This window comes from Podarcis liolepis, assembly GCF_965112155.1.
Source record: "Podarcis liolepis genome assembly, chromosome: W".
Classification (NCBI taxonomy): domain Eukaryota; kingdom Metazoa; phylum Chordata; class Lepidosauria; order Squamata; family Lacertidae; genus Podarcis; species Podarcis liolepis.
Window position 1 is genome coordinate 33334021 of NC_139568.1, and position 27919 is coordinate 33361939.

A 27919-nucleotide genomic window follows, 5' to 3' on the forward strand; every position below is an offset into this window, starting at 1 on the left:
CGTACATGTCCACGTCAGTCTCCGCCTCAGTCGCTCCCGGGTCCGTCGCTCGACCTGGAACCTCCAGCCACTTCCTGCGCCACTGTTCCTCTGGTCTATCGTCCCACCAATACGAGGCATCCGAGGCCGATCCCGAGGGTGATTCTTCCGGGGAGTGTGTGTCCAGTGAATGTTCCACGTCCGAGTCAAACCCGTGGAACGTGCTGGCTGAAAGCGTCGGTGTGAAAAGTCTGCTGGCATGGGCCTGTGTGGGAAGAGGGCATGAAATTCGTCCTTGAGCAGAGGGTCTTCCAAAGCGTAACCTTGCACCCAGCAATTGGCACTGGCCGGGGTGCCCTCCCTGGCGAGAAGGTATACTACTCCCTCTTCCCCCCATCTAGAGTCCAAAATCTCTGTGACCTCGTTGATGGGCTCCTCCTGTGGCACTCCCCCTTGCTCGGTTCCCTCTCGGAGCGGACTCGGTGCCGTTCCTGGTTCCTGAAATCTGTGAGGTGTCTTGTAGGGAGTGAGCACCGATCTGTGGAACACCGGATGCATCCTGGATCCCTCCGGAAGCGTCAGCCTGAAGGCCACCGGGTTGACCTGCGCTTCGACTTGGTAGGGCCCTAGTTGTTTATGCCCTAGCTTCTTTTTCGCTAACGACCTGGCCGGCACTGCGTGGGCTGCCAACCAGACCCAGTCTCCCACTTGGATCTCTTCGCCAACCCTCCTGTGTTTGTCCGCTTGCACCTTGTATGCGTGCTTAGCCAGCTCCAGGTGCCGCCGGAGCTGATCGTGGACCTCCTGCAACTCCGACGCGAACGCGTCCGCTGTCTGCGGCTCCCCCTCCCCCATTCTTTCCAGTCCCGGGAAGGTTCTGGGGTGCCTTCCGTTGTTGGCGAAGAACGGCGTCACCCCCGTGGACACGTGCTTCGTGTTGTTGTAGGCGAACTCGGCGAGGGGCAGGTAATCCACCCACGTTGCAGGCTGTTGATTCGCATAACATCTCAGGTACTGCTGCATGATGGCATTGACCCGCTCCGCTTGCCCGTTGGTCTGCGGGTGTCTAGCCGACGCCAGGTTGATCTTGACGTTCAGGAAGCCCATCAGCTTCTGCCAGAAGTTCGAGATGAACTGCCGCCCCCGGTCAGACAGTATGGACCGCGGCAGACCGTGAACCTTGAACACGTGATCTATGAACAGTTTGGCGGTTTGTTCCGCCGTGGCCACCTTCGCACACGGAATGAAATGTGCCATCTTGGAGAACAAGTCCACCACCACTAGCACTGCTGTCTTGCCCCTCGAGCTGGGCAGATCCGTGACAAAGTCCAGGGCCACTCTCTCCCATGGTTCGAACGGGGTTTGCAGCGGTTCCAGCAGTCCCGCCGGCGGTCTGTGTACTGGTTTGGCCCTCTGGCAGGTGTCGCACCTCGCCACGTAGTCCGCGACTTCCCCTCTCATTCTGGGCCACCAGAAGTCTCTGGCGACTAATTCCATCGTCTTCTCCGTGCCAAAGTGCCCGGCAGTGGGCGCGTCGTGCAACTGCTGCAGTACCTTGGCGCGAAGATCGTCTCCCGGCACGTAGATGGCCCCTTTACGGATGAGTAATCCATCGCGCACCTGGAACTCGCCGGTCGCCGCCGTGCCCTTGTGCACCTCTGCCATTTTTGCTCGCGCGAAGGAGTCGTCCTGCAACGCACGCCGTACCGCCTCCAGGTCAACAGTCGCCGAAGCGCACGCCCACGCTGTCGGTGCGAAGATGTGCATGGCCGCCGCTGGCATCGCCTCCTCGAGGTATTGCGGTTTACGGGATAGGGCGTCCGCCATGACGTTGGTGTCCCCCGGGACATACTCTATACGGAAGTCGAAGTCCGCAAAGAACTCTGCCCAACGTATCTGCCTCTGGTTCAGGAACCGCGCCGTGCGCCAGTGCTCCAGATTCTTGTGGTCCGTGCAGACCTGCACTGTGTGCTTGGCTCCGATCAGGAAGTGCCTCCACGCCTTGAATGCTGCATGAATGGCCAACAACTCCCTGTCCCAGATGGTGTAGTTCTGTTCCGACTTGGTGAGCTTCCTGGAGTAGAACGCTCCCGGTCTCCAAGCCCCCTGCGGGTCTTGCTGCAACAGAACTGCTCCCACGGCTCTGTCCAAAGCGTCCGTCTCCACCCTCATCGGTCTGCTGGGGTTGACGTGTAGTAGCTGCTCCTCCGACGCGAAGAGACGCTTGAGTGCCTGAAAGGACTGCTCCGCCTGCTCCGTCCAGATGAACTTCTTCTTCTTGGAGCTGAGCGTGTCTGTGATGGCCGCCGTCTGCATCGCAAACCCCTTGATAAACTTTCGATAGAAGTTCGCAAAGCCGACAAACCGCTGGACCTCCTTCCGGTTGCGCGGGCTTTTCCAATCCAACACCGCGCGAACCTTGGCGCTGTCCATGGCGAGCCCCTTGTCTGACAACCTGTAGCCCAGGAAATCCACCTCCGACACGTCGAACTGGCACTTTTCCAGCTTGGCGTAGAGCCTATGCTGCTGCAGTCTGCTCAGCACTTCCTTGACGTCTCTGTCGTGATCCTGCTGCGATTCAGAAAAGATCAGTATGTCATCCAGGAAACAGACACACTTCTTGTAGAGGAGCCCCGCCAACACGTGATGCATGAAAGCTTGAAAACAGTGGGAGCCATTTTGCAATCCAAAAGGCATAACTCTGTATTCGTAGGTGCCCAGGGGCGTGAACATGGCTGTCTTCCACTCATCGCCTTCCCGCATGCGAATGAGGTTGTACGCCCCTCGCAGGTCCAACTTGGTGAACACGCGGCCTTTGCGCACCGTCGCGAGGAGGTCGTCGATCCTGGGCATGGGGAAATCCGATGGCTTGGTCATAGCGTTTAAGGTCCGATAGTCCACTACGAGCCTTTTTTGGGGCGTGTCTTTCTTCTTGACAAAGAATACAGGACTGCCCCCCACTGCCTTGGACTCTCGGATGAAACCGCGCTCCAAATTGTGATCTATGAACTCTTTGAGTTCCTGTAGTTCGTCCTCAGACATGGAATACAGCTTCCCTTTTGGCAACGCCGCCCCTGGCAGGAGGTCAATCTTGCAGTCGTATGGTCTGTGGGGGGGTAGCTTGTCCGCCTCCTTCTCGCAGAAAACCTCCAAAAATTCTGCGTACTTGTGGGGAACTGCTTGCAGCGTCCCCAGCTGCAGCTGTGACTCCTCTTCCTCTCCTTCCTGCCGGGGCAGGATGCAGTGTTCAGCACAATAGGAAGAGCCGAAGGTCAGCTGCCTCTGGTACCAAGCCAGCGTCGGGCTGTGCTTGTCCAGCCAACTCATGCCCAATACAATAGGCGTGCCCGATAGTTGAGTGACATTAAAGCTGATGACTTCCCTGTGATTTCCAAGTCGCATCACCATTGGTGGCGTTTGCTTCACCACCTGCCCCCCGAGCAGCTCCCTGCCATCCACCGTGACGACCTGCAGGGGCAGTGTGGCAGGCAGCAACTGTATAGCGTGCCGGTCGACAAAGTCTTGCCCTATAAAGTCCGCATTGCTTCCTGAGTCAATGGTGATTGGCACGTCCATGGTGAGTCCATTGGGTAGCTGGAGCGATGCGGTGAGCCGCACTACTGGTTTGGGCGGGAGGGGGTCTGTGGGCTGCAAAATCTCTGGGGACTGCTTCACTGACTCGTCTGGCTGGGCCCCAGTGCCTCTGTCTCCAGCCAGACTCCGTTGTTTCCCTGCTGTGGTTCTCCTTGCTGAGTAGCTGCAGTTACCATTGCTGAGGCTGCAGTGTGCTTGTGGAGCCTCTGGGGACACTCTTTCGCCATGTGCTGGGGACTGTCGCAGATGTAGCACTTCCGGTTCCCTCTAGGAGGCTTCGCTTTCACTGCTCCCGGTGCTAGGGCTCTGTTTACTGACTGAGCCCTTGCACCTCCAACCTCCATAGGTTCCGCTCCTCCTCCTGGCGGAGGCGTGGATTGCGCACGCGCTGCTTCTCTGGGAACGAAGGAGTAGCCTCTGGCTGGTTCGCGCCCTCCATGCCCTTCGTCCCTGCTCCATGGACGTTCTTCCAGACGCACCCCAACCGCCAGCGCCCTCTGAACGATCTCCTGCGTGCTCCGGGGTCTCTCCCCCCTCGCAATTTCGTCTTTAACCGCGCCGCTCAAGCCTTCCCAAAACAGGTCTCTGACTGGAGCCGAATCTCTTTCCCATTCCAGGGCACTGACCAAGGCAAAAAAGCGGGCATGATACTGCCTTACACTGGCCCTCCCCTGCTTCAGTCCATGTATCTCCTTCCGGGCAAGATCCACGTCTATGCTTTATAAAAAGCACCCATCCATCGCTTTAATGAAGGCATCCGCATTTTGGAGCGCCGGATCCTTATCTCTCCACAAATTGCGCAGCCATACTTTAGCATCTCCATGCAAATGGGACATGATAAACCCCACCTTCTCTTGCTCATCTCTAAAGTCCTTGTCCAGCAGTTGCAGGGCACACTGTACATCTGCTCTAAAGTTGGGGTACTGTTGTAAATTCCCATCGAAGTGAGAGACTAGACCGCCTGCTCTTCTCCCCAACCCAATCCCCTCCGGTTTGGGTGTCAGTTGCCCTTGCTTCGTAAGCATTTCCAACCTGATCTGGAGATCCCTGTGGGCGGCAGCTGCTTCCCCCTCTCTCTTCCTGGATGCAAGTATCTCGGCATTCAGTTGTGTCACTGCTTCTTTGAGATCCGCTATCTGCTGTTCGGCCGTCATCTTGTCTGCCGTTCGTGAGCTCGCGAGTAGGCACCAGCCTTCTCTCCTCTCCGCGAGGCTTTAGGTGCCAAAACTTGGGAGACGGAACTTACTGTCAGAGCTGCTCCCAGATCCTAGCTCACAGAGGATCACGCTAGCCAGCGTTCACTTTATAAAAGTCTTTATTGAGTTACAGTTTCCATTTCCAAGCTGCCGCGTGCAGCTCTACGTCTTATAAGCTAGACCGGCGAAGCTCCGTCTGAGTCCCCGCCCCCTGTACACCAACTTAATACCCTAGCCTTACTCCACCTTTTCCGCCTGACCGTTCTTCTCTGGGTCCCTCTGCCCCCCGTGGTCTCTTCCTTCCTGGACTCTTCTGACGCTGACCCCCCCGGACCCTTCTGTCTCCTTGCGTCGGGCTTTAGGACCTGGCTCCCTTTCCGGGCTGCTTACTGCGCCGCCTTCCTGTGCATTTGAACTTGGCGCGCGTGCCCAACCTTCCACTTTCCGCTTGACCGTTTCTTCGCTCCCCGATGGAGGTGTGGCCACTCCTGACTCATGCCCTCCCCCCTGCGGCGAGCTGCCGGAGCTCGATACCTGGCGCCCTTCCTCTCCACTGCGCTCTGTTGGGATGCTGGCCCCGATTTCCAACTGCTGCCCTCTGAACCCCCTCTGGACCCTTCTTCCTGGGGTGTCCCCCTAGGCTCCCCCCTTGCTCTGGCCACTGGCGCTCCTTTCTGTGAATCTTCTGATTCACTGGAAAGACTCGGAGATCTCGGGTCGTCGTCATCACTCATCTTTTCTTCGGACTCCTCCCCCTCGCTCTCTGTTTCCTCCCTTGCCCTCGCCTCTGCTCCTGAACCCCTGACAGCAACGATCTTATTTCTATCTGGGGTGAAGGGTTATTAATATCACATCGTGCAAAGAAAAAAAAGTTTTTTCCTCCACCCCCCCTTCTTTCCAAACATACAGTCTCCTAGTGGTGATTCATCAGAAGATTTACTTATCCATCCGTCACTCCCGGTCACAGAGATCCATTAATCAGCAGTCTTATCTCTCGAACGTTACTTGATGTATGTGCTTCAGCTTCATTCCAATCGTATGCTTCCAATTATAATTCCGAGCTGAAGCTAACCAGCAAGAGCTAATTGGAATCAGCATCAGGAAGATCTGACTTCACCAAGGGCTCGTGCCAAGTGTTCGGCACCCCCATCTCTCGGATCAGGGGGTGCATTGTGAACACCGCTGGCAAGGCAGCCCCCCCGTCTCCTGGGGGGGGTAGGAAGACTGCATACTTCCCATAGCAGCCCCTTAATTACCTCGTATGGGTCAGAGAGATGTAATTGTTGGCCATCTTCCAACGCGCCACCTGGTGGCCCCCCAAAGCCATCTCAATCTCAAGCTTCAGCTTTCAGCAGTGAGCTGAAAACTCCAAAGGTTTACTGGGCTGTTTACAAGCTGCGTGCACCTGGCAGTCAGCCCAGCTTGGAAAGTCCCTTTTCTAAGAGTCTGTAAACAACAAGCCTTCGCTGTAATTCCAACAGCTCTTCGCTGCTTGGAAAGTCCCTTCTTTCCCAGTCTGTGAGATAGCAAGCAAACGCTGAAATCCCAACAGAAATTGCAGCCTTTCAGCTTAGCTTTCGCTTCGGCTTGCTTTTGTCTCACTCTTCGGAAGCTTTCTAGCTCACAAATAAGCTCAAAAAGTACTCACGTCTTGTCGCTAGGCAACGGAACTTGGCAGGCGACGGCAGACCTTATCAGTTTTCCCTGGAATGCGAAGTATGTGGCTCTCTCCGTGCTGTTTCAATCCAAAAAACAGCTACTGTGAACCAGAGAAGAATCAATCTGCGTTCACTTTTTAGCCATAAATCTTCATACCTTTCAGGGATCCGTCCGTGGAACGTAGCTTATCAGCCATACGTCTACAGCCATCCTTTGTAGCTTCCATCCGCTCGCTACCACTCCCTTTTCAGAGGATGTTTTTACCATCCATCGACCTCCGATCTGCTACCAGATGTCGGAAAACAAGCCTTCTTTGGGAGAAGCTGGCAACTCTCCCAGACTCCCGGCTTGGTCTCCGGTGACCTCCCTGGCTGCAATCCCCGCAGGATCCAGGCTAGGTCTCGATAGGCTATACTTCCCAGCATGGGAAGTACACACCCACTCCCTCCTGCTTCCCTAGCAGGGAAAGGAGATAGACAGAAATGTCTAGTTACATGCTTTTATTTTGACTTTTCAGCACTACAGAAAACATGTCCGTTTACTTCAAACTCCTTCCAGCAAGTGGCAAAGACTTCCTGTACAAACACAAGAGGAAGGTCTCAAATTACACTCTGAGCAAATTCCGGTGCATCGCCCTGTGAACTGACTGTAACATTCTTTCCCACAGTCAGTCCCATCATTCCCATCATGTGATGTTTTCAAGCTACCAGTTTGCAGCTGCATTGCTTCTATATCGTAACAACTGATGGCACCTGGTTTAGGTGGCTTTAAAAGATAATTGGATGAAGTCCTGGAGGGGGAGAGGTCTATTGATTGGCTAAATAAAACCTCTAGATTCTGAGGCTTTTCAATTCCGTGTTGCTGGAAACAACCAGTGGCTGTGCATGTGGCTACTGGGAATTCAGTTCCTGGAAAGAAGCCACTGTGAGAAACTTGATGGTGGACTTGATGGACCGTGGATCTGATCCAGCCATGGCTCTCTTTATGTTTGTATTGGTGGCCTGTGGTGAGTGGGTGCAAATTCACTGCTGCTTACACTCACCAACATAGCAGACAAATCCAAGTCGCCCTTCTCCGAAAACCTCTCTGACTGATATGGGTGCTGCAGTGCCTCAGTTTCCTTCCTTAATGAGAAACCAACCTACTGAATGAGAGAAGAGGAGGAGGTGGAGGTGGAGAACAAGGAGAACAAGCAGAAGAAAGGATCAAAAGTTGTGAAGGACGTTGGCCTCCACATTCAGGACAGACTTCTGGGTTTTCTGGCCAACGTGAGCAGTTCTGGTTTAAAATTCCCATCTTGTGAACATTTAGCAGTCAGACAAGTGAAGCCTTGCTGATTCGCATGGGCTTGTGCTGCCCAGGTTTTAAAAATTTTGCTGTTGGATAACAAGAGCTTCATAGAAGAACTGTAGCATCAAACAACTTGCTTTCCCAGTGGTGTGACCAGGGAAGCACACCTATCAATATTCAATCATTTCCTCCATTTTGAAATAATAATAATAATAATAATAATAATAATAATAATAATAATAATAATAATAATAAATTATTTATACCCCGCCCATCTGGCTGGGCCTCCCCAGCCACTCTGGGCGGCTTCCATAAAAACCGAAAATACAGTAAAATATCACACGTTAAAAACTTCCCTGAACAGGGCTGCCTTAAGATGTCTTCTGAATGTCAGGTAGTTGTTTATCGCTTTGACATCTGCTGGAAGGGCGTTCCACAGGGCGGGCGCCACTACCGAGAAGGCCCTCTGCCTGGTTCCCTGTAGCTTTGCTTCTCGCAATGAGGGAACCGCCAGAAGGCCCTCGGCGCTGGACCTCAGCGTCCGGGCAGAATGATGGGGGTGGAGACGCTCCTTCAGGTATACTGGACCGAGGCCGTTTAGGGCTTTAAAGGTCAGCACCAACACTTTGAATTGTGCTCGGAAACGTACTGGGAGCCAATGTAGGTCTTTCAAGACCGGTGTTATATGGTCCCGGCGGCCGCCCCCAGTCACCAGTCTAGCTGCCGCATTCTGGATTAGTTGTAGTTTCCGAGTCACCTTCAAAGGTAGCCCCACGTAGAGCGCATTGCAGTAATCCAAGCAGGAGATAACCAGAGCATGCACCACTCTGGCGAGACAGTCCGCAGGCAGATAGGGTCTCAGCCTACGTACCAGATGGAGCTGGTAAACAGCTGCCCTGGACACAGATTTGACCTGTGCCTCCATGGACAGCTGTGAGTCCAAAATGACTCCCAGGCTGCGCACCTGGTCCTTCAGGGGCACAGTTACCCCATTCAGGACCAGGGAATCCTCCACACCTGCCCGCCTCCTGTCCCCCAAAAACAGTACTTCTGTCTTGTCAGGATTCAACCTCAATCTGTTAACCGCCATCCATCTTCCAACCGCCTCCAGACACTCACGCAGGACCTTCACCGCCTTCACTGGTTCTGATTTAAAAGAGAGGTAGAGCTGGGTATCATCCGCATACTGATGAACACCCAGCCCAAACCTCCTGATGATCTCTCCCAGCGGCTGCATGTAAATGTTGAAAAGCATGGGGGAGAGGACAGAACCCTGAGGCACCCCACAAGTGAGAGCCCAGGGGTCTGAACACTCATCCCCCCCCACCACTTTCTGGACACGGCCCAGGAGGAAGGAGCGGAACCACTGTATGACAGTGCCCCCAGCTCCCAGCCCCTCTAGACGGTCCAGAAGGATGTTATGGTCGATGGTGTCAAAGGCCACTGAGAGATCCAGCAGAACTAGGAAACAGCTCTCACCTTTGTCCCTAGCCCGCTGGAGATCATCAACCAGTGCGACCAAGGCAGTTTCAGTCCCATGGTGAGGCCTGAATCCCGACTGGAAGGGATCCAAATGGTCCGCTTCTTCCAGGCGTGCCTGGAGTTGTTCGGCAACCGCTCGCTCAATCACCTTGCCCAGGAATGGAAGATTTGAGACTGGGCGATAGTTGGCCATCGTGGCCGCATCTAAAGATGTTTTTTTTAAGAAGCGGTTTGATAACCGCCTCTTTCAGCGGGTCTGGGAAGGCTCCCTCACGGAGGGAAGCATTCACCACCCCACGAAGCCCATCGCCCAGCCCTTCCCGGCTAGCTTTTATAAGCCAGGATGGGCAAGAATCCAGGAGACAGGTGGTTGGTTTCACTCGTCCAAGCAGCCTGTCCACATCCTCGGAGGTAACAGATTGGAATTGATCCCACTCAACTTGACTAGACAGAACTCTAGCACTCTCCCGCCCCGGTCCTGCTCCCACGGTGGAGTCTACTTCTTCCCGAATCTGAGCGATTTTATCTGCAAAAAACTTTGCAAAATCATTGCAGGAGAACATGTGGCCCGTACTGGGCCCCGATGTTGCAGGTGGTTCCGCTAAATTGTGAACCACCTGAAAAAGTCTCCTGCTGCTGTTTTCTGCAGATGCAATAGAGGCGGTGAAGAAATTCTTCTTTGCCGTCGCTATCGCCACTTGGTAGGCTCGACGTTGAGCTCTAACCTGTGTCCGGTCAGATTCGGAATGAGTTATCCGCCACCGGCGCTCTAGCCATCTCAACGATTGTTTCATTGCCCTCAGATCCGTGGAAAACCACGGGGCTGTCCGGGCTCCATGCAATCGGAGAGGGCGCTTCGGAGCCAAACAGTCAATAGCCCTGGTTAACTCCGCATTCCAGCGGGCCACCAGGGAATCAGCTGAAAGGCCATCAACATGGGATAAAGCATCCCCTACCACTCTCTGGAAACCATTTGGATCCATTAAGTGGCGGGGGCGGACCATCCGAATTGGTCCCACCTCCCTGCAGAGGGGATGGGTCGCAGAGAAGTCCAGTTGCACCAGGAAGTGATCTGACCATGGCACTTCTTTCGTTTCGCTTTTACTTAGTGTCAGATCACCAACATCCATAGAGGTAAACACCAGGTCCAAGGCATGTCCGCGGCTATGGGTTGGGCCAAACTTATTCAGGGACAGCCCCATGGAGGCCATGCTTTCCACGAAGTCCCGAGCGGCCCCTTGTAAGGTTGTGTCGGCATGGATGTTAAAATCCCCTAGGATGACCAAACTAGGTGTCTCCAGGAGAACATCCGCCACGACCTGAAGCAGCTCGGGCAGGGAATCCTTGGTGCAGTGGGGAGGTCGGTACACCAAAAGGAATCCTGTACTGCCCCTATTGCCCAACTTCCAGAACATGCACTCAGAAAACTGGGTCTTCCCAATAGGACGCCTGGTGCAAACTAATGACTTCCTAAAAATCACTGCAACCCCCCCTCCCCGCCCACATGACCTGGGCTGCTGTGCGTAAGAGAAACCTGGTGGACAAGCAGCGGCAAGGACAGGCCCATCTGCTTCATCCAACCAAGTCTCTGTCACACATGCCAGGTCAAGTCCTCCATCCATGATCACGTCATGGATGGCAGTGGTCTTGTGAATCATTGACCTGGCATTGCACAGCAGCACCTTCAGGTCATGAGGGTATCCCTTGCTGATTCTAATATCCATCCGGTCAGGACCAGACCCGGAGGCAGGAATAGTCCTCAGACAACGACTAAACCTGCCTCCTCTGTAATGACATGGTCTGGTCTTAGCGTAACTCCTCCTCCTACCCGTGATCACTGAGATCAGTTGTCCCAGGGCATCCCCCCCCCCCTGTGGAACATGCCCCAGCCATTTTGTGGGCTGGGGCCCACTCCCCGGCAGCCGTGACCCCTCCCCCTAAGAACAAAATAACACATTAAACAAACAAACAAAACCAATAAAACAATACAAACAAACAAAAAATATGTAAAAATTACAAAAACATCAAATTAAAAATAATAATTCCCCAAGCCCAACCAAACATCCATCCCACCCCCACCCCCCACATACAAAAAATCCAAAGAAAATTTTTAAAAAACATTTTAAAAACACTCTGTGCCTCTCCGGCAATAACAACTGTTCTAGTGAGGCCTGTCAGGCCCCGCCCTGGGCCAGGTGGTAAGTGGCAGGAAGGAGCAGGGCCCTCAGGCACTCACTCAGGGGAGTCTTCCTGGGCAGCAGGCCGCAAGCAGCACGCAGTCCTTATGAGGCTTCAGGCCCCGCCCCAGGCCAGATGGTAAGTGGCAAGAGCAGGGCCCTCAAGCACTCACTCAGGGAGTCTTCCTGGGCAGCAGGCCGCAAGCAGCACGCAGTCCTTATGAGGCCCCAGGCCCCGCCCCAGGCCAGATGGTAAGTGGCAGGAAGGAGCAGGGCCCTCAAGCACTCACTCAGGGAGTCTTCCTGGGCAGCAGGCCGCAAGCAGCACGCAGTCCTTATGAGGCCCCAGGCCCCGCCCCAGGCCAGATGGTAAGTGGCAAGAGCAGGGCCCTCAAGCACTCACTCAGGGAGTCTTCCTGGGCAGCAGGCCGCAAGCAGCACACAGTCCTTATGAGGCCCCAGGCCCTGCCCCAGGCCAGATGATAAGTGGCAAGAGCAGGGCCCTCAAGCACTCACTCAGGGAGTCTTCCTGGGCAGCAGGCCGCAAGCAGCACGCAGTCCTTATGAGGCCCCAGGCCCCGCCCCAGGCCAGATGGTAAGTGGCAAGAGCAGGGCCCTCAAGCACTCACTCAGGGAGTCTTCCTGGGCAGCAGGCCGCAAGCAGCACGCAGTCCTTGTGAGGCCCCGCCCCAGGCCAGATGGTAAGTGGCAAGAGCAGGGCCCTCAAGCACTCACTCAGGGAGCTGGGAAGTTTCAGACATGAATGCTGTTCCTGGGAAAAGCAAAGGTGACTTTTTAAAATGGTATTGTGTTTTAGCACGACTGATATAAATTGCTCACCTGCAGCTTGAACATGTGGCTGAGCTGACCCTTTTGTAAATCACAACTAGTGTTGCAGTTGAACAGAGGGAGGCTGACTTTGCTTGCTGTCATGTGCCATTTAAGCTGCATATTCAAGCCCTCCTTTACATAGCTAGGAAGAAGTAACCCCAGAGGACATGGGAACTGAATACCATTCATCTGGTCATGTAAATGTTTCACTTACCAAGTACAAAAGTCAGTTTTAACTTTCTCCATTAATTCCTTTCCTGCTGATCAGTGGAATAAACATCAAATAGATTCATTTTAAACTGCCTGTTGAGTCAGTGGTGATTCCTTCTGCTTTGATTGCTAGGGATTTAGAAATAGGAATGCTGTTGCTAGCAGTTATGGTGTTCTGGAATATGAGAATGCTGTGCTGTTAAAAGATAGTTTGAAATTCTCTTCTCACCGTCTGTTAGAGAAGCAGTCTCTGAGTTAAGCATACTAAGAGATACATCAATTGCTGGTAAGTCTACACAAGTTATTAGTCCTCACCTCAAACAGTTTTTATAACTAGCTATCCACTCATGTATATTACAAATGTGTGTTTCCCCTCACAAAAAACCCATGTTTGGATAGCTTCTCTTCTGTCTGGTCTAAATAGATCTTTACTTGCCACAAGTGACCACTTCAATAGTTGCATAGATACTGGCTAAGCCATTAATCAATTAATGCATAGGAGAGTATTGACCACACTGACTGGCAGCAGGGTTTTCAACAGGGTGTCTCCCAGCCTTACCCGGAGATGCTGGGGATTGAGCTTGAGGCCTTCTGTGGGCAGCACAGAGGCTGTTCCCATGAGCTACAGTTCTTTATGTTGCATATGTATGCTGGCAAGAGAGGAGGGACAGCCCACTTATTTTCTAGGTTGAGCAGAGAGTGTGTACTCCATGCCTCCTCGCTTAGTTTAATGACTATAATGTGCCTTGAATTCCTTGTTGCTCAAGGTTACCGGACTGCAGCTTAAATATGAGGCTGCTGTAAATGCATCAGGAAACAGGTGGCTTGTCTTTGAAAGATTGCTTAATATGGAAAGGCAAAAGCAGCCTACTAACAAAGTTTGCTGGTTTAAAAGTTCCTTATGAGTCCAACACCACGATAGATGAAGCCAAACTCAGCGACTTATCTCTCAGAGGTATCTGCCCTTGTAATGTTTCAGATCAGGAGGATAACACTACACATACCAGACTGGTTTGCTGTAGATAACACTACACAAACCACACTGGTTTGCTGTTCTGCCCAGAAGTGAGAGTGAGAAATCAAAGCTTCAGTTTCTGCATTGGGTGAAGTTTTACTTTTAAGGCTTTGGCGGATGCCTGAGCTGCAAGCAATATTGCAGGGTTGGGAAACCTGTGACTCTCCAGGTATTGTTAGACTACAACTTGTACAATTTTGATCACTGGGCAATGTTGGCTAGGGCTGATAAGAGCTGGAGTCCTCAGATGCCCTATACTATATCTGCTTCACCTGCTTTATATGGATGTGTAGCAGATGCTGGTTCTTGGCTGTATTTTTTTTCAAAATTACTGTCCTAATGTATTTGAGCTGGTCTGATTTCTTGTCCAGTCCACACGTAGAAGGATGTAGAAGGTTGGCAACCCCTGATAATACTTTAAAGAGAAGTTATTTTTTAAGTCACTTAAAATGCATTGTCCTTACATTCAGAAAGCGGTAGAACACTGCTATTGTTAAGATCAGGCATGTAAATAGAGTAGCAGCTGCAGTCTCATGAGAGACTTGCATACTGAGTTAAAACAATTACGTTTTACAGAACTTCTGATTCTGAAGTACACCACCGAGCTCATTCAAGAGCTGAACTCATTGCTTATATCCTTGTTTTATCAGTGGGACACTTTACATGATAGAGCCAAGCTTCTCCATACCCCAAGTGGTCTGCTGTCCATGCCAGCTTGTCCTTGTGTTCTCATGTGTCTTCCCTTAATCTGTGTTCTTTAAAATGACCCAAAGGAAGAAAACACAGGGAGAAACCCTCCTCCCTCTTGCACACTCTTATCTGTCCACATACTAGTCCTCTTGCTCATACACATACAGGTGAAACTTGGAAAATTAGAATATCGTGGATGGGGAAAAGTTCATTTATTTCAGTAATTCAACTTAAAAGGTGAAACTAATATATGAGACAGACTCATGACATGCAAAGCAAGATATGTCAAGCCTTTATTTGTTATAACTGTGATGATCATGGCGTATAGCTGATGAAAACCCCAAATTAACAATCTCAGAAAATTAGAATATTAAATGAAATCAGCAAAACAAGGACTGCAAATAGAGCAATATTGGACCTTTGAGAAGTAGAAGCATGCATATGTACTCAGTACTTGGTTTGGGCCCCTTTTGCATCAATTACTGCCTCAATGTGGCGTGTCATGGATGCTATCAGCCTGTGGCACTGCTGAAGTGTTATGGAAGACCTCTGGGACATTGCTGCTGCTGCTGCTCTCGTGAGTGCTGGGAAGACTGCTCCCTCTCCTGCCAACTCCATCTGGCCTAGGGGGCGGGGCCTGCACTCACTGCCACAGTTTAGAGGCCTGATCAGCTCCCTGAAGCAAGTGACAAAAATGGTTTTAAATGTTTTAAGTGCTTTTAATTTGCTGCTCCTTAAATGGTGGTGTAATGGTTCTAGGGGTTGCTTGTGTGTAAATGAACCCTTTCTGTCTGGACAGCCACGCGCCCGTTACTGTCTTAATCGCTGGCAGAATCCATTAGTGGGTGTTTCTTGAACTTCTTCCAGCAAAGAAGCTCTTTGACGCTTAGTCTCCGCCTAGCTTCCCTGCGCGGAAGCCTTCTGTGCAGGGAGGGTGTGGGCATCGGAGGACCCGTGCTCTCCCCACTGGTTCCCGGCAAGGAGTCTTGGAGCCACCTCACCGATTCCCCCATCTGCCCCCCTTCTCCACTGCTGTTACACTGATTTCCTTCCCCAGAAGATGTGCTGCTTCTCTCCCTCCTGGGACGCTCTCCGGAATCCCTCTGGAGCCCTCCCTCTCCCTCTGGCTCCGATGGCAATTCCCTAACAGGTGGGTTTTTTAAAAATATTATATTATTTTATTATTTTATTTCTGCTTGGGGTGGGATAAGTTGTAGTGATCAGGTGGGATTGCTATGAGGAATTATAACAAATATAGAGTAAGCCATCTATGTCAGCAATGAAAGCACAGTGTTGACCACAAACTTGACATGAGCCAACAGTGTGACGCGGCAGCTAAAAAAGCCAATGCAATTCTGGGCTGCATCAATAGGAGTATAGCATCTAGATCAAGGGAAGTAATAGTGCCACTGTATTCTGCTCTGGTCAGACCTCACCTGGAGTACTGTGTCCAGTTCTGGGCACCACAATTCAAGAAGGACACTGACAAACTGGAACGTGTCCAGAGGAGGGCAACCAAAATGGTCAAAGGCCTGGAAACGATGCCTTATGAGGAACGGCTAAGGGAGCTGGGCATGTTTAGCCTGGAGAAGAGGAGGTTAAGGGGTGATATGATAGCCATGTTCAAATATATAAAAGGATGTCACATGGAGGAGGGAGAAAGGTTGTTTTCTGCTGCTCCAGAGAAGCGGACACGGAGCAATGGATCCAAACTGCAAGAAAGAAGATTCCACCTAAACATTAGGAAGAACTTCCTGACAGTAAGAGCTGTTTGACAGTGGAATTTGCTGCCAAGGAGTGTGGTGGAGTCTCCTACTTTGGAGGTCTTTAAGCAGAGGCTTGACAACCATATGTCAGGAGTGCTCTGATGGTGTTTCCTGCTTGGCAGGGGGTTGGACTCGATGGCCCTTGTGGTCTCTTCCAACTCTATGATTCTATGATTCTATGATTCTATGACTGGGTTTAAACTATTTTGATATGATTTTTGATAAATCCACACCTCTGCATCCCTGTTCCATTTCTCTTGCTTGACAAGTCACGTACACAGCCCAGCTGCCAGTTGCTTCGCCAGGCAGGCATCCTGGGTCATCAAAGACAGTGGGTAGTTTTTTTTAAAGTAGCCTTTCCAATATGTTAATCTCAGGATGTTGATCTTAGGGGCTGGAAAGTGATAGGAAGGTGATAAAGATGCCTACCTCCTTGCCATCCTTCCATCCTCTCCAGTTTATTCCTGTTTATGATCTCTGGAGTTTCTCTAGTCCTCTGTGTGTATTCTTATTAATCAGAGTTCAATCCTTCCTTTACACCTCAATAAGTATTTAGTTACTTGCTTTGTTTTTATTTTTATTATTTTGTTAAGTTATTATATAGTTTGTATTTTGCTTTTTAAGGGGAAGGGTCAGGGCTGCCTGGGAGTGGGCCTCAGCCAATACAATGGCTGGGGCAGGTTCCACAGGGGGAGATGTATTGGGAATCATAGAATCATAGATTTGGAAGAGACCACAAGGGCCATCGAGTCCAACCCCCTGCCAAGCAGGAAACACCATCAGAGCACTCCTGACATATGGTTGTCAAGCCTCTGCTTAAAGACCTCCAAAGTAGGAGACTCCACCACACTCCTTGGCAGCAAATTCCACTGTCGGACAGCTCTTACTGTCAGGAAGTTCTGTTGGGAAAAAGCACCAATGCAAAAGCCAGCTGCAAGTGGCTGGAATGCAAAACAGGATGTTGTTGTCTCAAACTGTACTGTTGGAGAAAAGGGGGAGTCTATTCTCTGTAGTGAGCACCGGATGTTAGCTCAGAGTGTCATCTGACCTGTGCTGGAAGTACAGGGGTGGAGTTGTGACTCTTCTGCTGGAGTCTGGAGGGTACAGACACGTTTTCTATGTACTGCTGAATGACAGGAATAAAACATGTAAAAGGACTCCTGTCTGTCTCATTTCCCTTCCCTGGAGGGGAAAGCTGGGAGAGAGAAGCAGAGGGTGTGTTCTCCTCACGTCTAATGAGGAGAATCGCCGGTTTACGACCTAGCCTGCCGGGAGATGCAGACGGAAGGTAAACAAGTATCTCACTCAGTTTGCCCCGGAGAGGCCAGTTACCTCTGACTGTGAGCTGAGATACTGACAAGTTCTTCCTAATGTTTAGGTGGAATCTTCTTTCTTGTAGTTTGGATCCATTGCTCCGTGTCCGCTTCTCTGGAGCAGCAGAAAACAACTTTTCTCCCTCCTCTATGTGACATCCTTTTATATATTTGAACATGGCTATCATATCACCCCTTAACCTCCTCTTCTCCAGGCTAAACATGCCCAGCTCCCTTAGCCGTTCCTCATAAGGCATCGTTTCCAGGCCTTTGACCATTTTGGTTGCCCTCCTTTGGACACGTTCCAGTTTGTCAGTGTCCTTCTTGAATTGTGGTGCCCAGAACTGGACACAGTACTCCAGGTGAGGTCTGACCAGAGCAGAATACAGTGGCACTATTACTTCCCTTGATCTAGCTGCTATACTCCTATTGATGAGGCCCAGAATTGCATTGGCTTTTTTAGCTGCCGCGTCACACTGTTGGCTCATGTCAAGTTTGTGGTCAACCAAGACTCCTTGATCCTTTTCACATGTACTGCTCTCAAGCCAGGTGTCCCCCATCTTGTATTTGTGCCTCTCATTTTTTTTGCCCAAGTGCAATACTTTACATTTCTCCCTGTTAAAATTCATCTTGTTTGTTTTGGCCCAGTTTTCTAATCTGTCAAGTTCGTTTTGAAGTGTGATCCTGTCCTCTGGGGTGTTAGCCACCCCTCCCAGTTTGGTGTCATCTGCAAATTTGATCAGGATGCCCTTGAGTCCATCATCCAAGTCGTTGATAAAGATGTTGAATAAGACCGGGCCCAAGACAGAACCCTGTGGCACCCCACTAGTCACTCTTCTCCAGGATGAAGAGGAACCATTGATGAGCACCCTTTGGGTTCGGTCAGTCAGCCAGTTACAAATCCACTGAGTGGTAGCATAGTCAAGACCGCATTTTACCAGCTTCTTTACAAGAATATCATGGGGCACCTTGTCAAATGCCTTGCTGAAATCAAGGTAGGCTACATCCACTGCGTTCCCTTCATCTACCAGGCTTGTAATTCTGTCAAAAAACGAGATCAGGTTAGTCTGACATGACTTATTTTTCAGAAATCCATGCTGACTATTGGTGATCACAGCATTCCTTTCTAGGTGCTCACAGACTGTTTGCTTAATGATCTGCTCCAGAATCTTCCCTGGTATTGATGTCAGACTGACTGGGCGGTAATCATTGTTGGTTTCTGCTTTCTTCACTGTGCAGCGAAGTGCTTGTCACGGGACAATGTTTTGCATTCCACAGTCAGAGTACTGTTGGGTTTTCCCACGGGAATGGGAGACTGGATGTGACGTACACTGGTTTCCTGTTTTTCACTCCTCTCTTGGGTGTTCTTTATTCTGAGGAGAAGGAGGTTGCTTCTCTGCTCCCGCAGAGGCAAGATGTATGTTTGTAATCTCTCAACATTGAAATGAAAATAAAGCAAAGTTAAGCATGTGGCACGTACTGCTCATCCTTCCGCTGTGTACAGGACTCTGCAAATACAACATTTTTGGTTCCGGGCCCAGAAAAACGCAGTCAAGCTGAAGGATGGATTCCAGCAGCCGAGTCAGAATGCCGGCAGAGGGACAGAGAAACGGATCGGCGTTATCTGCTCTGCGCGTCGAGTTTGATTGATGAGAAGGTATGTGCTCATGCTCCGGGCAGCCTGCCAGCTTCTAGTTGATGGCTTTGTGGCTGGACTTTGACCTTTTAAAGCTGTTTTGCCGGGGTACAGGCAAAGGCTCTAAGGCACAAGCTCACAGGCTTGGGAGGCTTGAAAACCAAAAGTACCTTTGAAAGTGCTTTTGGAATGAGGTTTGAAAGCAGCAGTGACGCAGCTTGATTAAACGCTGCGGAGATGGCAAATGCAAAGCTGGCTGATGCTTTTGGGATTCCTAAGCTCAATAAGAAAAACTACGAGGACTGGGTTCTCTATGCAGAGGTTATTCTGCGGAAAGAGGGTCTGTATAAAGTTATTACAGACAACCCCCCAGCTCCAATTACAGACGAGTGGAAAGCTAAAGATTCCAAAGCGATGGGAACTCTTACACTGATAGTATCCCCAGAAGAGCTCTGACTGTTGCGTGGTAAGACCACAGCCAGAGAAATTTGGGACACTTTAAGAGAGGCTCACTTGAGGACAGAAGCTGGTTCCTCAATGTACTACTATGCCAAGCTGCACGGTATGGCTCTTGCTGAAGGTGGAGATGTGCGTACACATCTGATGGAAATGCAGAATCTGAGACATGAGCTGCAACAGAGAGGACTCACCTTTCCAGAGGCTGTGTATTCCTTTATGATACTGCATTCTTTGGGTCCAAGTTGGGAGTCCTTTGCCACTCAGATTGCTGTTCAGCCAACTGCTCAGCTCACAGTAGCCCATGTTACTGCCGTAATTCTGAATGAAGCAGACCGCTGGGGTGCTAGCTGCATGGGTAAGGGGGAGTCTTCACAGACGTCATCCCAGAGTGCAGTGGAACCACCAGATGGCGCCAAAGCTTTGAAGGCAGTGAAATGCTACTCGTGTGGACGTCTAGGCCATATGAAGAGGGAATGCAGATATCCCAGGGCCAAGACAGAGCAGCGCAGCGGAAGCTCATCGCGTGGAAAAGGCCAAAGCAAAGGCAAAGGTCCAGTGTCCAGGACAACGCAGCACAAGGCAATGGTCTCACGCTTCACTCCAAAGGTCGCAAAGGTCCAGAAGACGTCTAGATCTTTTTTCGTTGTTGATTCAGCAGCGACCAACCACATGTGCAACGATAAGCGACTGTTCGTGTCTTTTACACCGCAGGAAAGTGCGATTCACCAGGCGGATGACCACACGATCCCCAGTCAAGGCTATGGAACTGTTGTTCTTCACAGTTTGGATTTATCGATACAAGATGTGCTTTACGTGCCAGATGCCACACACAATCTACTCAGTGTTATGCAGCTGAATGAACGGAACATTGACGTTTCCTTCAAGAACAAGAAATGCACCATCACAAAGAAAAACGATTATGTATTGCATGCTGAATGTGTTGATCGTTTGTTTGTTTTGTATTATGATGATGTGGTGCAGAATGAGACTTGTTGCATTGCAGGTTCTAACAAAAGTTTGCATGCAGGTTGTGTTCACGATTTTCACAGGAAATTTGGTCATTTGCATTTTGAGGCTGTATCTAAAATGCCTGCCTTGGTTGAAGGTATGACTATTAAACCCTGCAGGTACCACATGAAGTGCAAGGCATGCGCAGCAAACAAGGTGAAAATGGCTGCGAAAGGTAAGGTGTCTAGTAGGCAAACTACAGAACCATACCAGGTTGTTCATGCTGATTTAGTTGGTCCACTATCGCCCTCTTTGGGTGGGAATAGGTACTTCATGGTTCTCATTGATGCATTTTCCAGGTATATTTATGTGTAAAATCTTAAGCAGAAATCAGAGGCTTTTCCAAGGTTCAAGGAATTCTGTGCTTGGTTGGAAAATGTGCATGGTAAGAAGATAAAGTCTCTTTTCACTGATCACAGGGGAGAATTCACTTCTCAGCAGTTTGAAGCTTTTCTGACTGAGAAAGGAATTCAACACGATTTGTCCAGTCCTCGTTCGCCATGGCAGAATGGACTTTGCGAAAGGGCAAATCAGACATTGCTTCAAGGGTTAAAAACCTTGCTGCATGATGCCAATCTTCCAGAGAGTTATTGGGCCGAATCTCTCTCGTGTTTTGTTTACAGTTACAATTGCAGGTTATCTTCAGCGATTGGTTGTACCCCCTATGAGAAGATGTTTAGCAAGAAACCGTACATCAAACACATGAGAATTTTTGGTTCTGACATGTGGGTTCACACACCACAAAGCTCCAAGTTAGGCAAGCGTGGATTGCATGGTATCTTTCTAGGTTATCAGAAAGGTTCTTACAGAATAATGATGACTGACTCTAAGACAATTAAGCTCACAAGAAGTGTTGAGTACAATGCCAAGTGGGGGAGAATGTGGGAATTTTCCAATGTTATCCTGATGACAGTGATGAAACTGAGGATAGGCAACAGCAAAAGCAGCCGCAACAGCCCACACCCACAGATGAAGGTTCTGATTCTGAGTCTGAAATTGAATCGGATGATTCAGAGGATTTCAAGAGTGCGAAAGCCTCTATGCGACCCTCTGAAAGCTCTGATCAAGAATTGGAAGAACCATTGTTCACAATAGGCCACTTTTCTCCTAAGAAGGAAGAGGAAAGTGTTGAGGACTTAAGGCTAATTCGCAGGTCACAAAGAGCCACAAAAGGCAGACCTCCAAAGAGATTTGCTGATGAATTTGCTAAGGCAGCAGTAGCAGCTGTTAAAGGCTCCAAGAAGGTATTTGAACCTTCAAGTTTCCAAGAAATCCAGGATTTGGATTCAAAGGAAGCTGAGCCATGGTTAAATGCCATGAAGGCTGAGCTTGATTCCTTAGAAAGGAACAAAACATGGGAGCTAGTTTCAGTAGTTCCAGGAATGAAACTGCTTGGAAGCAAATGGGTCTTCAAAGCGAAGACAGATCAAAATGGCAAGGTAGTCAGACACAAAGCCAGATTAGTAGCCAGAGGTTTTGCACAGGTACCAGGTGAAGACTATCACGAGACCTACTCACCCACTGTGAGGTATGAGACCATTAGGCTTCTGCTCAAGCTAGCTGCAGAGGAGAATCTACACGTTAGTCACCACGATGTGAATACAGCATTTTTGTACGGGTCTCTAGGTGAATCACTTTATATGCTTCCACCTGATGGCGCACAGGTAAAACAGGGATTTGTTTGTGCTCTAAAGAAGTCCCTTTATGGTCTCAAACAAAGTGCATGGTGTTGGCACACAAAACTCACTGAAGTATTATTTTCTCTAGGTTTTCAGCAAGCGGATCCATGTGTATTTGTCAAAGAGGAGGGGCAAAAGAAGCTGTATTTGTTTTATGTTGATGATATTTTATTCTTTTGGAAAGATGTCACATTGTACAACAACGCCCTAGCTCAACTGAAAGAGCACTTTGACATGAAAGATCTTGGTGAGGTAAACAACTACCTATCTCTGGAAATAGAGAGAGATCAAAGTGGTAACATTCTAGTACACCAGTCACGGAAAATTGCTGATGTGTTAAGTAAACTGAACCTGGTGGATGCTAACCCTGTAGACACACCGATGACAACAGGTTATCAGGTAGATGACACTGAAGAAGCATTTTCTGACACTACACTGTACAGAAGTGTGCTAGGCAAGCTAAACCTCATTGCCAGATGTTCAAGACCTGACATTGCTGTTAGCTGTAATTTGCTAAGCAGACAAGTTAACAATCCTACTGTTAAGGACTGGAAAGCTCTAAAACGCATAGCACGCTATTTGAAAGGCACTATGCATTACAGACTGAGATTTAACAATCAGAAGTCTGGTGGTCTTGAGATTTTTGCAGATGCAAGTTTTGGAAGTGACACTACAGACAGGAAAAGTACGTCTGGAGTTTGCTACATGTACAATCAGGGTCTATTTGATTGGTCATGCAAGAAGCAAACAACAATTAGCTTAAGTACTTGTGAAGCTGAACTGAATGCACTGTCTTATTCACTTAAGGATTGTGAATGGTTGTTACAATTGTGCAAAGACATGAAAATTCCTGTCAAATGTCCAATCCAGGTTTACCAGGACAACAAAGCATGTTTGGCTTTGCTGAATTCAGAAGGTTGTAAGCAAAGCACGAAGTACTTGCAATTGAAGTTGCAACATGCTAGGGAACATATTCAGAAGGGACTCGTAACGGTGTCCTATATGCCAGGTAATGGAATTCCTGCTGATGTATTGTCCAAGATTGTATCAAGGGATCAACACTGTACCTATGTACAGAAATTGGGTTTGTACTGATATTGTACGAACACGCTGCCCAGTGATGTTCACAGAAAGGGGGAGGATGTTGGTTTCTGCTTTCTTCACTGTGCAGCGAAGTGCTTGTCACGGGACAATGTTTTGCATTCCACAGTCAGAGTACTGTTGGGTTTTCCCACGGGAATCGGAGACTGAATGTGACATACACTGGTTTCCTGTTTTTCACTCCTCTCTTGGGTGTTCTTTATTCTGAGGAGAAGGAGGTTGCTTCTCTGCTCCTGCAGAGGCAAGATGCATGTTTGTAATCTCTCAACATTGAAATGAAAATAAAGCAAAGTTAAGCATGTGGCACGTACTGCTCATCCTTCCGCTGTGTACAGGACTCTACAAATACAACAATCATTTGGGTCCTCTCTTTCCCCCTTTTTGAAAATAGGGACAACATTTGCCCTCCTCCAGTCTGCCGGGACTTTGCCTCTTCTCCAGGAATTCTCAAAGATGACTGCCAGTGGTTCTGAGTTCACATCTGCCAGTTCTTTTAATACTCTTGGATGCAGTTCATCTGGCCCTGGAGACTTGAATACATCTAAACTAGCCAAGTATTCTTGTACTATCTCCTTAGTTATTCTGGGCTGTGTTTCCTCTGCTGAATCATTTGCTCCAAATTCTTCAGGTCGGGCATTGTTTTCTTTATCGGAGAAGACTGAGGCAAAGAAGGCATTGAGGAGTTCAGCCCTTTCTGTGTCCCCTGTTTGCATTTCACCATCTTCTCCTCTGAGTGACCCCACTGTTTCTTTGTTCTTCCTTTTGCTACGAACATACCCATAAAAGCCTTTTTTGTTGCTTTTAACCTCTCTAGCAAGCCTGAGTTCATTCTGTGCTTTAGCTTTTCTGACTTTGTGTCTACACGTGCTGGCTGTTTGTTTGAATTCCTCTTTGGTGGTTTCCCCCCTTTTCCATTTTTTGTACACATCCTTTTTTAATCTTAACTCAGTTAAAAGTTCTTTAGATAGCCACCCTGGCTTCTTTAGGCACCTTCCATGTTTCCGTCTCATTGGTATTGCCTGACGTTGTGCTTTTACTATCTCCCTCTTAACAAACTCCCAGCCATCATGAACTCCCTTTCCTTTTAGTATTACTGTCCATGGGATCTCACCCAGCACTTCCCTAAGTTTTATGAAGTCGGCTTTCTTAAAGTCAAGAAATTGAGTCCTAGTATGCTTGGCTGCTCCTTTCCGCTGTATAGTAAACTTCAGAAGAGCATGATCACTCGCGCCTAATGATCCTTCCACTTCTACCCCACTAACCAGGTCATCAACATTGGTTAGGGCCAGATCTAAAATGGCTGTTCCTCTTGTTGCTTCTCCCACTTTCTGGACAATGAAGTTGTCTGCAAGGCCAGCGAGGAATCTGTTTAACCTTATGCTCTTGGCTGAGTTTGACATCCAAGAAATATCCGGGTAATTGAAGTCCCCCATTACTATCTCCCTTCCTTTTGCATGCTTGGCCATCTGTTCCAGGAAGGCATCATCTATGTCCTCCGTTTGGCTTGGGGATCTATAGTAAACTCCCACAATGAGGTCTCTCTTATTCTTCTCTCCCTTAATTTTGACCCAAATACTCTCACTTTGGCTTTGAGGTTCTAAATCTTGGATCTCTTCACAGGTATACACATCCCTGACATATAACGCCACTCCTCCTCCTTTCTTGTCTGGTCTGTTTCTCCGAAATAGATTGTATCCCCCCATTTTTACATTCCTTTTAAAAAAAAAAAAATTATTTTTATTAAGAAAAAATACACAGTTTACATTATGTTACAAATATGTGGGAGTCATAGCCATGGTAAAGGCTTGTAATATTGCAGGGTGCCCCCTGACCTCGGCTGACCAGCACTCTGAGCTTTACAATGTATTGGAATGCATGACCTCATATGGAGTTATGTCCCCCCCCCCCTCTGGGCAGTGTAACCCTATATCTGGTTTGTGGGTGGGTAAAAGCCTTGACCGGATGTAGGTAACGTGAGACATTGGAATGCAGCCATGCGGCTGGAGAGGAACAAAGGGTAATGAGAATAAACGGACTGGAGGAAGGGGAATAAGTCTGAATTTAGCTGCCCTCCATCCATGGAAAGATTGCTGGCCTCAGTGTCTTTATTTTATGCCTAAAAAGCACCATTTGTAACGGCAGGCTCCGACAAGTGGTGCCCCCTGTGTGAGGCAAACTTAAACGTGTGAGGCTAACTTAAAAGAAGAGGCTAACTTAAAGAAAAGAGGCAAACTTGAAGAAAACAGTCTGAGGCAGACTAAGAGGATTTTAAAAGAAACTGTGAGAGGATTTTTGATCCAAGCAGTGGTTATCATCGGCTCACTACGTCCGGCAAGGATTGCAAGCGCTAATCATCTTAAAAAGATCCCGGTGAGTCCGATCCCTTCTCTTCTCTTCTATTATATTGATTTTTGAAAAATGGGCAGCTCCTTGACTACTCCACAACAGAAGTTTTTAAAAGGCTTAAAATTTCTCCTCTCCTCCAACAAATTGGAAGTTCCAGAGGGTGATTTGATACAGCTCATTCTGGCTATTGATGAACATTCTCCCTGGGACTTGGGTGTAATTGCAAATGGGACTTGTGAATTGAAACTTTGGGACAAGATTGGTGAACATTTTCATGAGCTCCCCAACATCAGTGCTCGGATTTTAAATGCATGGTGCAAGGTTCATTATGCTATGGGTTCTTTATCACCAAAAAATATCTCCCTGGCTGCATTGCCAGCACAACCTCCAGCTTCTTTAATCCAGCCTGCTGTGTTAGAGTCTGCTGTGTTAGAGTTTGTTCCGATATTTGCTTTACCAGCACTTGCCTTGCCAGCAGCAGCTCCAGATCCCAAGCCTCCGGACTGCAGTTCCTCACCAGAGGACCCAATCCAGCAAAAATACCGTGGTCTGGCTGGCAATGATCCTAATCTTTCAGAGGCAGGACCAGCTACCTCTTTTCAACGTGCAGTCCTTGCCTGTTCCTTAATTCAGGATACTATGGCATTCCCTGTTGTTGTGCCCCCTGCTGGTGCTCCAGCAGGAACTCAAGCCCAGCACCAACCTTTTGACTTTAAAATCTTGAAAGAGCTCCAATTGTCAGTTAGGACAAATGGACTTCAAGCACCATTCACACTTTTGGAAGCCACATTAGCCCAGCCTTTGGTTCCAGATGACATCAAGCTTTTGGCAGGTACAGTTTTACCCCCATCAGCAGGTGTTTTGTTTGACCACGAATGGGAAACTGCTTGCTATGCAGATGCTCCAGCCTTGTTACAACAAATCAGAGGAAATAATCCAAATATTACCCTTGCAGACATCGTAGATGCCATGATGGGGTGTGGCCCTTTCGCTCAGGCTTCAGTACAAGCCACACTGCTGCAGATCTTATTGAGGGATACTGCTCTTGCTGCTAAACAAGCAATGAGAAAAATCCCAGAACCCACCAGTATTCAGTCAAGGTGGAGTTCAATCAGGCAAGAGGCAAGAGAATCATATTCTTCCTTTATGGACAGACTGCTTACAGCAGTGAGTAGACAAATTGAAAATCCTGAAGCCAAACAAATAATTATCAAACAATTGGCCTTTGAACATGCCAATGAGGAAAATGCCAATCCAGCCACAGACACAGCAGCCATGCTTCGCATTTGTCAGTCTGTAGGTACAGCAGCTCATTTGCTGGCAGCAGCGCTCAATGAAAACCAGCCTGTAGCCACCGATACAACGTTTCCAGCGTGGCAAACCAGGATCACCGATACCTCAGTGTGGGTAGAATGGTGGCCTCCACCAAAAGAAAAATCCGCAGCAATGGCACCAGCTTGTTTCTGAACAGCTTATTTCTGAACAATTGACTTTCGGCCACATTGAACCATCTTCATCCCACTGGCTCCAGCAGACAGGGAACAGTTTGCTTTTACATTGCCAGTATATCACAATTCGCAACGATATCAGTGGATTGTCTCAAGGCATGCGGAACTCCCCTACACTTTGTCAACATTTTGTGAAACCTTTCTGCAAGCTCCACCTAGAGGTGCTGCACACAAGCTGCATCTGGCAGTATTTGCTACACCACTGTTGCCAACAGGAATTTTATATGCTCAGGCGGGACAAGAAGAAGACTATCTGCATTATAGAATGGTTACATTTACCGCACATCCCACCAAAAAACATTTATTCAGTAATTGAATCCACATCAGACATTGTTATCAAAGGACATTCATGAGCAAAGCTTTAAGCGGTTATGATGTTACCTCAATTTATTTACCTTTTCTCACAGACTGAACAGCAGCATTTATTGATAACAAATGCTGCCGTGCAAATTCCTTTAGATGATTTTATAGGTGTCATCATTTTTAACCCTCCAAAGGATGACCGTTTGACATTTCTGACACAGGTCACCTATGTTTTGGCTACCTCCTTGTCTCTCACACCTCTCCCCTCTGCACTAACCCTTTTCATGGATGGAACAATAAGTAGGGGGGGGTGACATGGGAGGAGGGAGGAAAATGGAAATGCTTGTTTATCCCTCAACAGTCCTCTGCCCAGCGAGCAGAGCTAGAGGCTGTGATTCTTACCTTTCAATCCTTTCCTACTCAACCTTTCAATCTTATTGTGGATACTCAGTATGTATATCGCCTTTTTGCTAGTTTACCAATATCTTATATAACTCCTTCCTTGAATTCTGACTTGTTTTCCTAGTTTCTTACCCTGCAGGCCTTACTTCAGCACAAAGAGTTCCCTTATTATGTTGCACATCTTCGCTCCCACACATCGCACCCAGGGTATTTAGCAGAGGGCAATGCAAGAGCAGATGTGGCTCTGAGGGACATTTCTATCTTTTCTCTCTTTT